At 43.7% G+C, this 14151-nt stretch overlaps 1 protein-coding gene and 1 pseudogene across 3 annotated transcripts in view; one reads left to right on the top strand and one right to left on the bottom strand.

The window, feature by feature from the left end:
• Window positions 1-14151, top strand: part of ralgps2 (Ral GEF with PH domain and SH3 binding motif 2) — a 98376-nt gene that overhangs the window by 13766 nt on the left and 70459 nt on the right. The window lies entirely within an intron of this gene.
• On the bottom strand, window positions 3356-5331 carry LOC139071534 (uncharacterized; annotated as a pseudogene).

The following is a 14151-nucleotide window of genomic DNA, read 5'->3' as shown; positions in this document are numbered from 1 at the left end:
ATTTTCTGGTTAATGAAACTTGGCTCTTAATTAGAAGCTCAAAAATGCCAGTAAAGCTAATCATACCTTCACACATGGGGGTAGCATCTTTTTGGTACTTTTTTGTATTTGGTTTCAGGTTGAAGGTAAAAATGATTCCTGAAGTTTCTGGAGAAACTTTGTTGTACCTAAAGCTACATGGGCTGCATGGTGGCGCAGTGGTTAGCACTGTTGCCTCGCAGCACGAAGGTTGCAGGTTCGAAACTCAGCTGCAGCTTTTCTGCGTGGAGCTGCGTGTTCTCCCCATGCATGCGTGGGTTTCCTCCGGGTACTCCGGTTTCCTCCACAGATCACAACATGCCCTATAGGTTATAAATTGTAAGTCGCTTTGGATAAAAGCGTCTGCTAAATGAATAAACATAAACATAAACAATCCAGTGTAGCATTTTTGTTCTTTCTGCACTGGATAACTGTTTTTTTTTCTTTTTGTTTTTAATTTATTCTACCACTTAAAGTGCCAATGTGTAATTTTACCTTTTAATATCTGGAAATGCCCATCGAAATGTTGAAAATTAATAAAATGATGTCCAGCCATTGAAAAATATTGGCGACTTTGTAACTTTAAATCGTAAAAAAAAAAAACGAGTCTAAAGTACATAGGGCGCGGGTCTAGCGTCGTTAGGAGATGCCATATTCCCTTCTGGCTGGCTCTGGGTCCTGCGCCTTTTGATGACGTCACACTAGATGATAGGTTAGGCGTATGACTTACTGAAGTTACATTACGTTTGAAAACGTTTAGATAGTACGAAACAAATTTAACAACAAAACTTCTAAACTCTTTACAAAACCAATGTGAAAGAAAAGAGTCGTAAAAGAGATGGAATATATTTTAGCTGAGCAGTATTGCCGTAGTATGATGATGTCATCGGCAGGCGCAGGACCCCGAGCAGTTCCGGAAAGTACAGCACCAGAAAACAACTGGCATTGCGTTGTCCTTGTTCGAGATGGGCAACGCCTCGCATGGAAAAGAGACGAGAGCAGACGGACAACTGAAAGCCGGCGTTTAAGTCAGACAGATTTCATGTAGCTTGCGGGTGATGATGGCTGAAGATATCACCATAGCGTTCATAATGGTGTAAAATTCTGGTGCCTGTTGGCAACTGAAACACATCCTCACATGCTTGTGGATATCATATATTGTAGACATGTGCATATGAAGATATGGCTGTAAAAATAAGTAACTTATCAGCTGTAGATTGTTGGGAAATGTGACAAAAGAAAACTGTTTGAAACAAAAACATTTCTCTTTATGGCCTATATAGTTGTCATCATCAACGTAACATGATTTACAGAATACATGTGTAACATTCAGCATTCTACCACCAGATGTTTGGATCAAAATGTGAACCAATCAGATCTTGGATCAAGCAAGAGCCAGGCATTTCCTGTCGTGCCCTAGGTTTTACAGCTGGTGGAGAGCAACTGCAGCACCGTGCTCCATAATCTGTGGCCGCCTTGATCTCCCTACGTAGGCGTGACATCAGAGCAAGTCAGCATTAAGTCGGACACAAATCTAACTCGCATGCACCGGTGATCACCAGTGATCAAATCTGCGCAATACTCGCTCATCTCGAACACGGCCATTCTCTCGATTGAATTAACTAAAGGACCATCGAAGTCTGAGGAGTCACACAGAGGTCGCATGCTTGCTGCTCCACAGGTAACAACATTTACCGTGATGTTTTTAAAAACTAGCGACAGTCACAGTGATGTCTAAAACATTGAAATGTATGTACTGCCCCCTAGCGACAGGAAACTACACACTGCCGCTTTAAAGTGAGGGTCAATGCATGGGTGGAGACGTATTTCATTCACACTTCCTTTTAGGATAACGCTTCTGAAAGAGGCGTCGCCTGGCGGACCCCAACGTGTGCCGTCGGAGTTTCTAAGTCCAAAAACGAGTTGTTGAGGAGAGCATCCGCACAAGACTTGCCGCTCAGCAGAAAAGCAGAGACAGATTCTGCAGCAGCACTAAACTGCCACACTAATGATTACACATGTGTACAGCACCATTAGACACTCATCTATACAGGTTATCAGCAAAAAAAGTAAATGTAGGCGTTACTTGCTCTTTAATGACATTATTGTTTAGTCCCTTTTTTGATTTTGACCTAAATGAAATGCTTTTCACCTCCAACTGAAAACGTATCATGCTTTAAACTGTGTCGATGTACTTTTGACATAAAATGTTGGTTGAAGGAACAATAACAGCTTCTGTCCTTCCTTTTGTATGAAAGGATTCATTTTATTCAACCAGGATTTGTCAAGTTTCCGCTTTAGCCGCTTTCCTGTGCATGGATATTCATAGCTTGTCGTGTCCATAAATGAAGGCATTGTGGGCTGCAGGTGTTTGTCTGGGTGTTTTCCTGTTCCTTAGCTTTATTGTTCAGTTTTTCAAGCTGCAGCATGCAATTTCTGTTACTCCCTCTAACCCCCCAGTATCTAGTCCTGGGAAAACCAGGTTTTTCTTCAGTAAAATAGAAGTGATACACACAGCAATACAAACCATACAATAATGCCTTGTAAAACCCAAAGTATCGGTCTGATGTCTTCTTCAGCTATTGATCTCTTGCAACCAGTTAAGTGCAATAACATACCAGGGCCATTTCATTATGGATAGTATTTAAACATTTTATGGTGGTGTAAAATGTCTTGAGCTGCAGTGTTGCAGGTCACTAGAACGAAGGTCACAGGTGCAAATCTCATCAGTTTGGGGTTTGTTCTCCCCTGTTAATATGTGGGTTTTCTTCAGGTTTTCATCCACTGTCCAAAAACATGCTTGATTATTTAACTGGAGATTCTTGTATAAGCTAAAAGTCTGCTCTGCACAAGCAGCTGACTGCACCACAAGTTTTGTTCTATGTAGCAGCCCAAGTTAAAACACAGCAGATTCTTTAAAATGGATTTTTTAAAGATGCTGTTACATCATCATCATCACCTTTATTTATAAAAGCACTTTACAGACATATATTATGTCACCAAGGTGCTGAACAAGACTAAACTAAAAAAGATAAAAACTTTAGGTTACTATCGTAACCCCGGTTCTCTGAGTAACATGAGTGAGATGGCTCACTATGGGATACGCCCCTCCGCGGATTCCTCAGAAGCACTTATCTCAATACGCCAATCCTGATTGGCCAGTGACCGTGACGTACGCGTCCCCTGCTACTATAAGTAGCAAGCGTCCCCACGCACGCACGATTCAAGATAAACACCTCTTCTCGCTTCGCCCAGCAAGAAGGGTTGTCTGGTGAGACATCTCACTCATGTTACTCAGAGAACCGGGGTTACGACAGTAACCTAAAGTTCTCTTTCTTAACATTCATTTCGATGTCTCACTATGGGATATGGAGACTCCCGTATTGCCAGACAGCTTATCCAGCGATCACCAACCTACAGGGATACGTCTTGGCCCGCCAAAGACCCCACACTCAGAATCGTGTGAGTCATTGCAGGGACCGAAACATCAAGCTTATAGAAGCGTGCAAATGCAAGTGGAGAAGCCCAACTTGCTGCAGCACAAATCTCCTGGATTGACAGCCCCCGAAAAAGGGCCCAAGAGGCAGACAGGCCCCTAGTAGCCCAACAGGTGCCTGAATGCCCTGACAGGAGTAAGCCATAGAAATAGCCTCCACAATCCAGTGGGAAAGCCGCTGCTTTGTGACGGGTTTCCCCTTACGAGGCCCACCCCATGACACAAAAAGCTGGTCCCCCCTGCGAAGGTTCTCCGTCCGATTCACATACTCCTTGAGCGCGCAAATCGGACACAGTTTGTGCAACCGCTCCTCCTCAGGAGAGAAGGGCGGTGGGTAGAAAGCTGTGAAGATAATAGGAGAAAAGGAGCCCACCACCTTAGGCACAAAGGCAGGGTTGGGCTTCAAGGACACCTTCATGTCGCCTGGTGCAAACTGGGTGCAGGATGGGTGCACAGAGAGAGCCTGTAAGTCACTAACTCTCTTTGTAGATACCAAAGCCAGGAGTAGCACCACCTTAAGAGACAGGATCTTAAGGTCCAGGCCGTCCATAGGCTCAAATAGAGGCCCGGAGAGGGCCGACAGCACCAAGGACAGATCCCATGAGGGCACCAGGGGTCGAGACACAGGTAGAAGCCCCTCATGAAGCTACACACCAGGGGGTGTTGACCTGCCAATTTCTTCCCAAAACCCAAGTGACGGGCGGAAATGGCTGCTAGGTACACTTTAATGGTGGAGAAAGCCTTCTTCCCATCCAACAAGTCTTGCAGGAAAGACAGAATGACGTTCACCGGTCATTGGAAGGGTGAGACCTCCCTACCCTGACACCAGGCTTCAAACACCCTCCATTTACAGTCATATAGGGACCTAGTGGAGGGGGCCCTAGCATTCTGAATGGTTCGAATGACGGCCTGGGGCAGCTCTGCTGACACTAGCCCGCACCCCTCAGGGGCCAGGCCCACAGGGCCAGCCGTTCTGGATGAGGGTGGAAGATCGAGCCTCTCGCTTGGGACACCAGGTCCCTGCGAAGCGGCAGTTTCCAAGGTTGGCCCTCCAGGAGCTGGAAAATGTCCGCCACCCAATGCATGGCTGGCCAGTATGGGGCCACCAGAATGAGAGTGTGGCGCTGGGTTCGTACCCTCAGCAAGGTGGGTGGTATCGGGGCCACTGGGGGAAAAGCGTAAAGCAGTCCCCGTGGCCAGTCGTGCGCCAGCGCGTCTACGCCGAGTGGAGCGTCTCGGTCGCGCAGGGAGAAAAACAGAGGACACCGAGCATTCTCCTTGGAGGCAAAAAGATCCACTACGGCTGTGCCGAACCGGATCCAAATCTGTTCCACCACTGCTGGATGCAGGCTCCAATCCCCGTACAGGGGTGTCCCTCTGGACAACAGATCCGCCCCCCGATTCAGAACACCCGGGACGTGGGTGGCTCTGATTGAGAGGAGATGCCTGCTGCACCACAGGATCAGTCTGCGTGCCAGCGTGTGTAACCGCATGGAGCGCAGCCCCCCCTGGCCGTTTATATAAGCCACAGTCGTGGTGTTGCCTGTTCTCACTAGGACATGATGGCCGGAGAGAAAAGGCAGGAAGCGCCTCAGGGCCAGAAAGACCGCGAGGAGTTCCAGATAATTTATGTGTGTCAGCCAGCCTCATGTTCATTTGGAATTCTACCATCAGAAATAAGAAGCTCAGACAAAATTTAAAAAAGAAGACAAGTCTAATTTTGATAATGGGACTAGGGTTGTCACGGTGTGAAAATTTAACCTCACGGTTATTGTGACCAAAATTATCGCGGTATTCTTTTTAAACGTGTTACATTTTCAGACAACTAAATAAACCCTGTATATCAGGAAAATATTGTCCTCAGTTTGTGTCTAAATTTAGCCTAAAATGTGTTATTTTGTAATTATGTTTTTTATTAGTTTACAATTTTCCCCTTTAGTCTTTAAAATACCAATATTTGCCCATAACTTCTGATTTTTTGTCTGTTTGATATCATCATTTTAAAAACATTAGATCAGATGATACTCAGTACTCCAGTAGCCTTCTAATCACAGGGGTGGACATTAACTTCAAAACCAACGGGCCAGCCGGGCCAGTAACTCTGAATATTTACCGGCCCCGCCAAGAATCTACCGGCCCCGCTGGTCAGCTGCCAAAACGAGTCAAAATAACAACTGAACCGTTTTAAATGTAATAAACCTTTATTTTGTACACATTCACAAACATAATAACGTATTCTAGTTTGAATTTGTTTGTTCCCTCAACAAAACTCTATTTTGTCGTCACATACTTCCGGCATACAACCCAGTACATCACCAACTCCGCTTTGCTGTACTCGAGCCATTGGCTGTGTTCGAGATGAGCCATTTATGCGCAGATTAGACCAGCAGTGATCGGTGAGCAGTGCATGCCGGTTAGTGTCCGAATTGACGCCCACTTTCTCTGACATCATCATGCATACGTAGGCAACGATAACCTTGTGAGATCAAGGCGGCCGCAGATTTTGGAGCAAGGCGCTGCAGTTGCTCTCCACCGGCTGCAAAACCTAGGGGATGACAGGAAACGCCTGGCTCTCACCTGATCTAAGATCTGATTGGTCTTCTCTGAGGGATAATAAATGTCCTGAGTGCTGCCGTCTCCTTTGGCCATTATTTCAGCTTTAGCTTCAAGAAAGTTTTGGTTGTAAACAACAAAGTGCGCATGTGCCGCCGGCAACTTCAGCAGATGATACGGTGGCTGGTAAGGGTCAACGCGCCTACACCGCAGCCACGGTAATCCACCGAGATAATATATGTTTTTTTTTAAAACAAGACTGTTATTATTTTTGTCAACTTTTTTACCGGGGTTTACCGCCACACCGGTTACCGTGACAACCCTAAATGGGACAATGGTTACATTTTTGTTATGCTGTTCAAAACTTTATGAAATGCGAAGTTGTGTACACTATACTTTATTTCTTCTTTGGCACACCATGGAATCAGGAACTGAATTGTGACCCAAAGGAGTAAAAGGTTAAATGATTTGCAGCCTAACTATCCACCCTGATTACATCAGGTTAGGTTTGTTTTTTAAACAATCTGGTAGGATTTCATAGTTGCCATCATAACATGATGCATCAGCGGTATGTAGGTCTCATTGTTCTGCAGGAGTTTTAAACCCCTCACACATTCATCTTTAACTATGTTCACACTGCAGGTCTTCATGCTCCGATTTTTTTTTTTTTTTGTTGAGAAAAAAAAATTAGTGTGGTTGTTCACATTACATCTGAAATGCAAAACCAAACACTTTCCAGTGTGAACGGTTCATGGCCCCAAAGCGGTCCACGTGCAGAAAAAGACTAGATGTCCCACACAACACACTCAGTGGAGTCTGAACCAGGTGAGGTGGAGTTGTGATGTGAAGGGCTTCAATTACAGGATCACACTTGTCAAGTTTCCCGTTTTGGACTGGAAACAATTCTAAAATCAATGAACTATTTTACTCTTTATTCTTGCTTTTTCCCCATGTTGGTATTCCCTGAAAAGTCCCATTTTAACTTCATTCATGGAGAAACCCCCCTCTCCTACCTCCACTCTCATAGAGGCCAGAGAGACGCTTTGCTCCCCGCTCTCCCGTAATGTTAATTCCAAAACTTGACAGGATGTTCAGACATCTGAATCCTTCTGTCAGCACTTCTCCTCAGGAACGTCAAGACACGGCGCTTATGTTTGCTGGCTCAGTGACGTAGGAGGCGGATTTAATGCAACATGACCGTTCAGACTGAAGTCGCTTTCAAAAACATGATAGAAATATGGGATTCAGTACCATGTGATCTGGATTGGATTTGAAAAAATTGGATCTGTGCTGTTCAGACTGTCACAAAAACAATCAGACATCAGATTTGATGTGTTTTTGCCCGCAGTGTGAACGTACTTGTTTACACATGTGAACATAAGTTTAGACGGCCTTTTCCCCCAATATTTCAAACCTTTTCTGAAAGCATCAGATTTGCATTTAGCCTACGGGAGTCGCTCTTGGTGTGGGTCCGATTGTACCAATCCTCAGAGACTCATAGAGGAAGACATAGAGATCATATCGGTTTCCTCTAAACATTGCTGCTCTGACTGACTGCTCTGTTGCTCTGCAATTGTTGGCCTGCCTTTTCCTTGTTGTTAGCCCGTGCAAAGAATGACCCCAAACAATAGTGCCACTGCCAGCACCACTCTTCCTCTGCTTCCTCTTTCTCTCTCTCTTTTTTCCTTTTCCCCATATTCATCTGATACTGTGCTCAGGTCACCCGGGCCTCTGCAGCAGGGTTGAACTCTGGCTGTGCTGCCTGCCTGCTCACATTTGGGCCACAAATCTAGCGGAAGCCAACACACACACACACACACGCACGCACGCACGCACGCACACGCACACACACCTTTAAACCAGTGCCCTGCATACACACGATGGACTGCTGCTCCAAAGCCCTGCCTCATGCCTCTTCTCTCAAACTTGGCACCATAGCCTCCTTTTTTGGTTCATTTGATGAAACGGATGTTGGTGCTGAAACCAGTGGGACTTTGTAATAGACCCACAATAGCCGTTGTTTAAATCCTATAAATTAACTTCAAAGCGTATTCTGAGCTCTAGGGTGAAGCTGGGCTACAGGGAAGTGATTGTTGGGTTGGTGTTGTGAAACTTGCACATACCAAGTGTGTCTGTCACTGGGGGGGGTGTTAGAAGAAAAGACAGAAGTGGGGACAGGCCTCAGCAGCCTTTCTGTAAAGCCTGAGCTCTAATTATCAGCACATAGAGCTGTGGGGGTTGAGGAGGAACTTGGGAAAAAGCAAGGAAGGCATCTAAAAAAAGCACAATCACACCCCACAATGCAGACAGCCTCCACATTACTGCCTGGAAATAGAGGTCCTTTTTAAAATCAACAATACATCAAACAAACAGAATCATACGCCACAGAGGGATAAATGCCAGACACAATCCAATTGTATCCCAAGTTTATCCCAAACAGAAAATTTTATCCATTCCAAAGATTTTTTTTTTCATTGAATTGAAAATATTAAATAAATATTAAAAAAGAGTTGTGTGTCATTTAATCTGATCATGATGCAAAAATAACTAAAAACAGAACTGGACAACCTAAATAAATGTGAAACGTTTGGATCCAACGTCATAGCAAGAGGAGTCCTTGAGTGGGAAAATGACACCAGTCAACCAGTATATATGCAAAAGACTCATCATAGGGGCATCAGTAGCTCAGGTGGTAGAGCGGGTTGCCTCATGATCGGAGGGTCATGGGTTCGATTCCAGCTCCCGCCAGGGGTATCCTGCTGTTGTTTCCTTGGGCAAGACACTTCACCCAACTTGCCTGTGTTGGTGGTGGTCAGAGGGGCCGACTGCGCCAAATGGCAGCCTCGCCTCTGTCAGACCTCCCCAGGGCGGCTGTGGCTACAAGTAGCTTACCATCACTAGCAGTGTGTGAATGTGAGAGTGTGTGACAGCGTCTTTGGGTGTCTAGAAAAGCGCTATATAAGTTCAATGCATTATTATTATCATCATAGCACATTTCAGAGTGCATTTGATTATGTGGTATGACGGCTTTCCTTACAGTAGTAGTCACTGTCTTCTCTTCAGACAGATGTTGTAACCGGTCCTCACAATTTGAGACTTATGCCTTTTACTCTGAAGCTCCTATTCATGTAGAATAATCCACCATTAATCAGTGATTGATTTGTTTCTGCTGTAGCTGCTAAAGAAACATGCTACTGCTTCAGGAGTCACAATCACCCCTTTCTTACAGATTCTTTGACCAAACCAAACTTATCGGGAAGGTTTGAGAGCCGTGAAAACAACTTTAACCTTCTCCTGAGTCAGCCGCTGTGAGGTTACTGTAAGGTGGTATTGGAGTACTTTTACGAGTGAAGTACCAGACAGATACTTGATGCTTGTATTGGCGTTTCTGATGAGTACATATTCACAATTTCGGTCAGACAAGTGGAGGCTTGTTATTTGTGAACGACTTGTTTTCTTTTAAAAGGCGCCCATCTTTAAGTCTGTTTTTTTTTTTTTACATGTCTTCAGAAGGTTTCAGCTGTCAGCACACTACCCTGCTACAGAGTGCAGAAGTCTACAGTTCAGTCAAGTTGTAAAATAACTAAATTATATTGTTGGTTAATAAAAAGTATGCTCCAACTCTAAGACAGTATAATGCCGTTGTCAACTCTTCCTGCTAACAGGCTCTACTGCTGAGGGGCAGGAGCTACTGGATGTAATCTGGTTCACCGGGTGTGTGCATAGTCCTCAGCAAAAACAAGCTAATACTTTTAGTGGTTGTATTTGCTTTAAAAAGGATGAAATTTACCTAAAAATTGTGTCTTAAGCACAAAACTGGAAGTCTTCTGTTTTGTTGTCGATTAATGGACTGTCAGTCATAATAAGAAGCATGAAAAACCAGCCTTTGATTGAAATAAGCCAGCATTCAACATGATTGGGTTAATTGGGATCAGGATCTCTAAATGTACCATTGCATCACATTTTCTCTATGTAAAACACAGAGAAGCTGCGTGAGTTGTTGCCATCCTCGTGTTTCTTAAGGTAGGTTCCCATCTTGATTTGGGGATGCTTCTAAAGTTGATCAGTCACAGATCCATTGATTAATTTAGACGTTTAATTAAACTGTTCAGTGGTTTGAGATTGTAAAACTGCCACCTTTTACTGGTGGGAGATAACACTGTATGATGAAATTAATGAACATGATAAATGTCCTTGTTTCTGGTCAATAGTGAGATTCATTGATTCTTTTTTCAATCATTTTATTTGCACTCCATCCAATAATCTGAAAAGCTTTGCTTTTTTATTTTGTTTTAAACAAATTTAAAATGTTACATTGTTGATTCAAAGCTTGTCTTACTTCATTGGGCCTTCTCTGGCAAAATATTTAATTTCCTTAAATCAAACCTGACTGGTTTGTTAGATTGGCGTTGATAAAGCAGCTTGTTGTGGAATGGTCTGTTGCACAGCCTCCTGCAATCGCTACCACTTAAAAATGTAAAAAAAAAAAAAAAAAAAAAATTTCATAGATAAAAGTGCTTTTATTTGTGGACTTTTGCTGTCAGTCTTCTTCACACGGGGTTGTGGGAAAAGTGTTCCCCCTCAGCTGGTTTGAGCCATAGACATTTGGGATGTAAGAAAATATTGATACGGCAATACATTACAATATTTTTTTCCTGCTATATTATATCGATATTCAAAAATTGTGCATCAAATTTTTGGAAGAATTTACATACCATACCATGTATTGTGATACGTATCGTATCGCCAGAATTTCACCAATACACATCCCTAATAGTCATGTATGTAAACATGTTTATATTCATGTCTACGGCTTGAGCTACTGTGGAGCTGTTATCTCCTTATTGACCTTCAGAGGAGGCGGAACATCAGCGGCATGTTAAGTGATGGTGTGAAGGGGCCGTCGGTCATGTTCCCTCCACAACATGTACATTCTCTCTCTCGCACGCACGCACGCACGCACGCACGCACACACACACACACACACACACACACCTGTTGCTCCACAGGCAGTGCCACCAACCTCTGCTTTAACAGCTAACCTGCTGATTGAAAGCAGCATTTATTGAACTGCTGTGGCATGCAGCTGTTACTGTATGTATGTGCTATTAGCAAGCGTGTGTGTGTTATCAGCCTGACTCCTCTTAGCACCAGATCAATAGTGTTCTCCCCGCGAGGCTCAATGAGAGCCCAGGGAACACCGTGACCAGCTCGCAGGTGGTGATTAATGGCTCCTATGGGATGTAAGGCCTGTTTTAAAGATTAAAGTGAACTGGGAACACTGGTGGTGGCAGTTGTTTAATGTTGTTGTTTAATATTAATGGGTGGCTTTGAGTAGTTTTTATTGTTAATCTCAAATGTCCATCAAAATGTTGTTGTAAATGAATTAAATGATGTCCAGTTGTTGAAAAATATTGGCAGCTTTGTAACATACAATCATAAAAATTAGGTCTTAAATAAATACATGGGAGCGGGTCTAACTCTGTGGGCGGCACCATATTAGATGCCGTGTTTCCTTCTACGGGAGCCCGTGAGGACAAAATGCATTTACTGATTCGTACCAAATGGTAAAAAACTCACCATCCATACACATTTACCTCTTCACTCCAGGGGCGGCGTTAGGCCCGGCTACTTGGGCTGAAGCCCCGGATCTAAATCGCGGAAGTAACATGCAGTACCAAAGTCCAACAGAGAGGGCGCAGCTGGCAGTAGTTTGTATACAGCCTGCCTAAGCCTCCACCACTGAAGAAGAAGCCCTTCAGCAGCCGGCTTCTTCTACACTCTCTGCCTGAAACGCATGAGTGAAGATGGACGTAAGGACGTTTTTAGACCAAAAGTACAACAACAGAACCCCAGCTTTGATGAGACTGGTGTTGACTCAGGTTTGTGAGTCTTATTTGAAAATATTTGTTGTGCTGCTGGTTTGCCTAAAGTTAGCTTATCAGGTAAAGTTGTTGGAGAAAGAAAGGGAATATTTACTATCATCTCACACTAAACACTAACAGGAACAATACTCTGCCCTGAAAATGCTTAATATGTAGCTTCAGATTAAAAAGTATGTGGTACAAGACAAATATATATGATATTGACTAGTGCGTGTCACGTGTGTGCGTGTGTGTTCGCGCGCGTGCGTGTATGTGCGTGTGTTAAGCCCCGGATGTTCTTCAGTTCTTAATCCGCCCCTGCTTCACTCATTGCCAGTGATGAAAGGGAGTCTGATGTGCTTTCAATTTGTTGGAGGTTATGCTTCAATGGATTTTTGACCCTAATGGGCATCCATTGGTAATGTGTTACTCAAACACAAAAATACTGCTTGCTTGCAACGACAAATACACACTGTCGCTTTAAAACCAAATCCTGCTGTGGTGAGTTTTGGTCATAAATGAGTCTGTCTCAGGTTTGTTTCTTTGTCATTTATTCATTTAATGTTATTCTTATACATACATAGTGGAACAAGAATATTTTTCTATTGGATATTGTGTGTGTGTGTGTGTGTGTGTGTGTGTTTTTGTCTACTCTGTACACTAAAGAGAAGAAGATGGAACTCGGCTCAATGGGCTGTCACATCCCTCACCACTCAGCTCAACACTCTGACCCACTTTGCCTCTCTGACTTTGGTGCATTTGCAGCATTCTTTTCCATTTTTAACAAAACACATCAAGCATTTGCTCGGCAAGCTCATGACCTAACTGTGCTCTCATTATACGGTAAAGAGAAGCCACTGAACGTTTCATCCTGAAGCAAAGATGGATAAAATCAATGCATTCATTTAAAATGAATTTGAGTGTGCTGTTGAGGACATGTGTGTTGTTCTCGCTCACAGCGGGCGCAGATTTGTGTGACGCGAGGCTCACAGGACTGTTAGGTGTCTAATGTGGTGCCGCCAACTGCGACTGGCAGGGCTGTCACCACTGCTCTCTTCATGTTGAATGCTGAACATGTCTCACTCTCATGTGAGCATTTATAGACCGTCAGGGAGCTTGGGGGTCATTTGGGACCACAATTCCAGAAAGACTACACTATTCGCTTTAATTCATGTAGTTTGTGAGTTTAGTTGTGGTGTAGTTTGAATGAAAACCGGTTGTGTTTCTGCTCCACATGACCACCTGGGAAGCAGTGCCTTAGTGTTGGCATGGCGACAGCATATTCATAAATGATGAAACTGCAAACCTTTTGTTGAGAATTATTTGATAAAAATAATTGTTTCTCAGATGTTTCAGTTCTCCGTGACCCACACTGTATTTGTTTTTCCATGTTCATGACAAAATTGCTGATATTCTGTATCATGCAATCCAAGCGCTTATATTTCTGAATGTTTCAAAATAAAGTGTTAGTGTGGTAATCCACCTGAGGAGGGACGGTAAAGGCTGTTGTGTGTGTGAGAGCTGCAGTGTGTTCTGGGCCAAAGGTCATCTCAGAATACGAATAGGAGGGAGAAGCAGCAGCCGATCCGGAGCGGTCTGATTCACAGCACCTGCCATGCATTCAATGAGTCACTTTTAGCTTAATGACATGCCAGCTTCTGCCTACAGGCTCCAGCATGACTTTTTCTGTTTCCTGCTTCTCCATCTTGGTTTTTCCTCCATTTATTCCATCAAATCCATTGTCAAACTAAGACTTTGACAACTCTCTTTTGCATTCTCAAACATAAACTCATTCATTATCACTACATGCACCTGGTTCTGTCAGCTGACCACCTAGCGTTATCTGGAGTTTTGACCCCAAGAGGCAGAGAATTCAGCTCTGTAGAATTATGTCATTAAACACGACACACGCTCCGATGGCTCTTACACCAAGAGCTGCTTTAAGAAGCCGTGAAGTCTGAGGATGGTTGAGATCCGGACTGACAGCAGACAAGCAGAAACCTGTTGTTACCTAGTGGGTGCTTACAACACTCGCTAAACAGAAGGTCAACACTTAGCTGTGACACTGACACACAGTGATCCAGCTTATTTTTCTACCTACAGTGTGCATTTTCTCAGTTAGAATCTTTTTTTTTTCAGTTTCGTCCCACACATCTTAGGTTTTGTTTAGTAAAACTCTTAACCCATTGCTTGTTTAATTACTTGTATATTGTATTCTGT

The sequence above is a fragment of the Nothobranchius furzeri genome, chromosome 8 (assembly GCF_043380555.1).
Source record: "Nothobranchius furzeri strain GRZ-AD chromosome 8, NfurGRZ-RIMD1, whole genome shotgun sequence".
Taxonomy (NCBI): Eukaryota; Metazoa; Chordata; class Actinopteri; order Cyprinodontiformes; family Nothobranchiidae; genus Nothobranchius; species Nothobranchius furzeri.
This window is presented reverse-complemented; position numbering and strand designations above follow the sequence as displayed.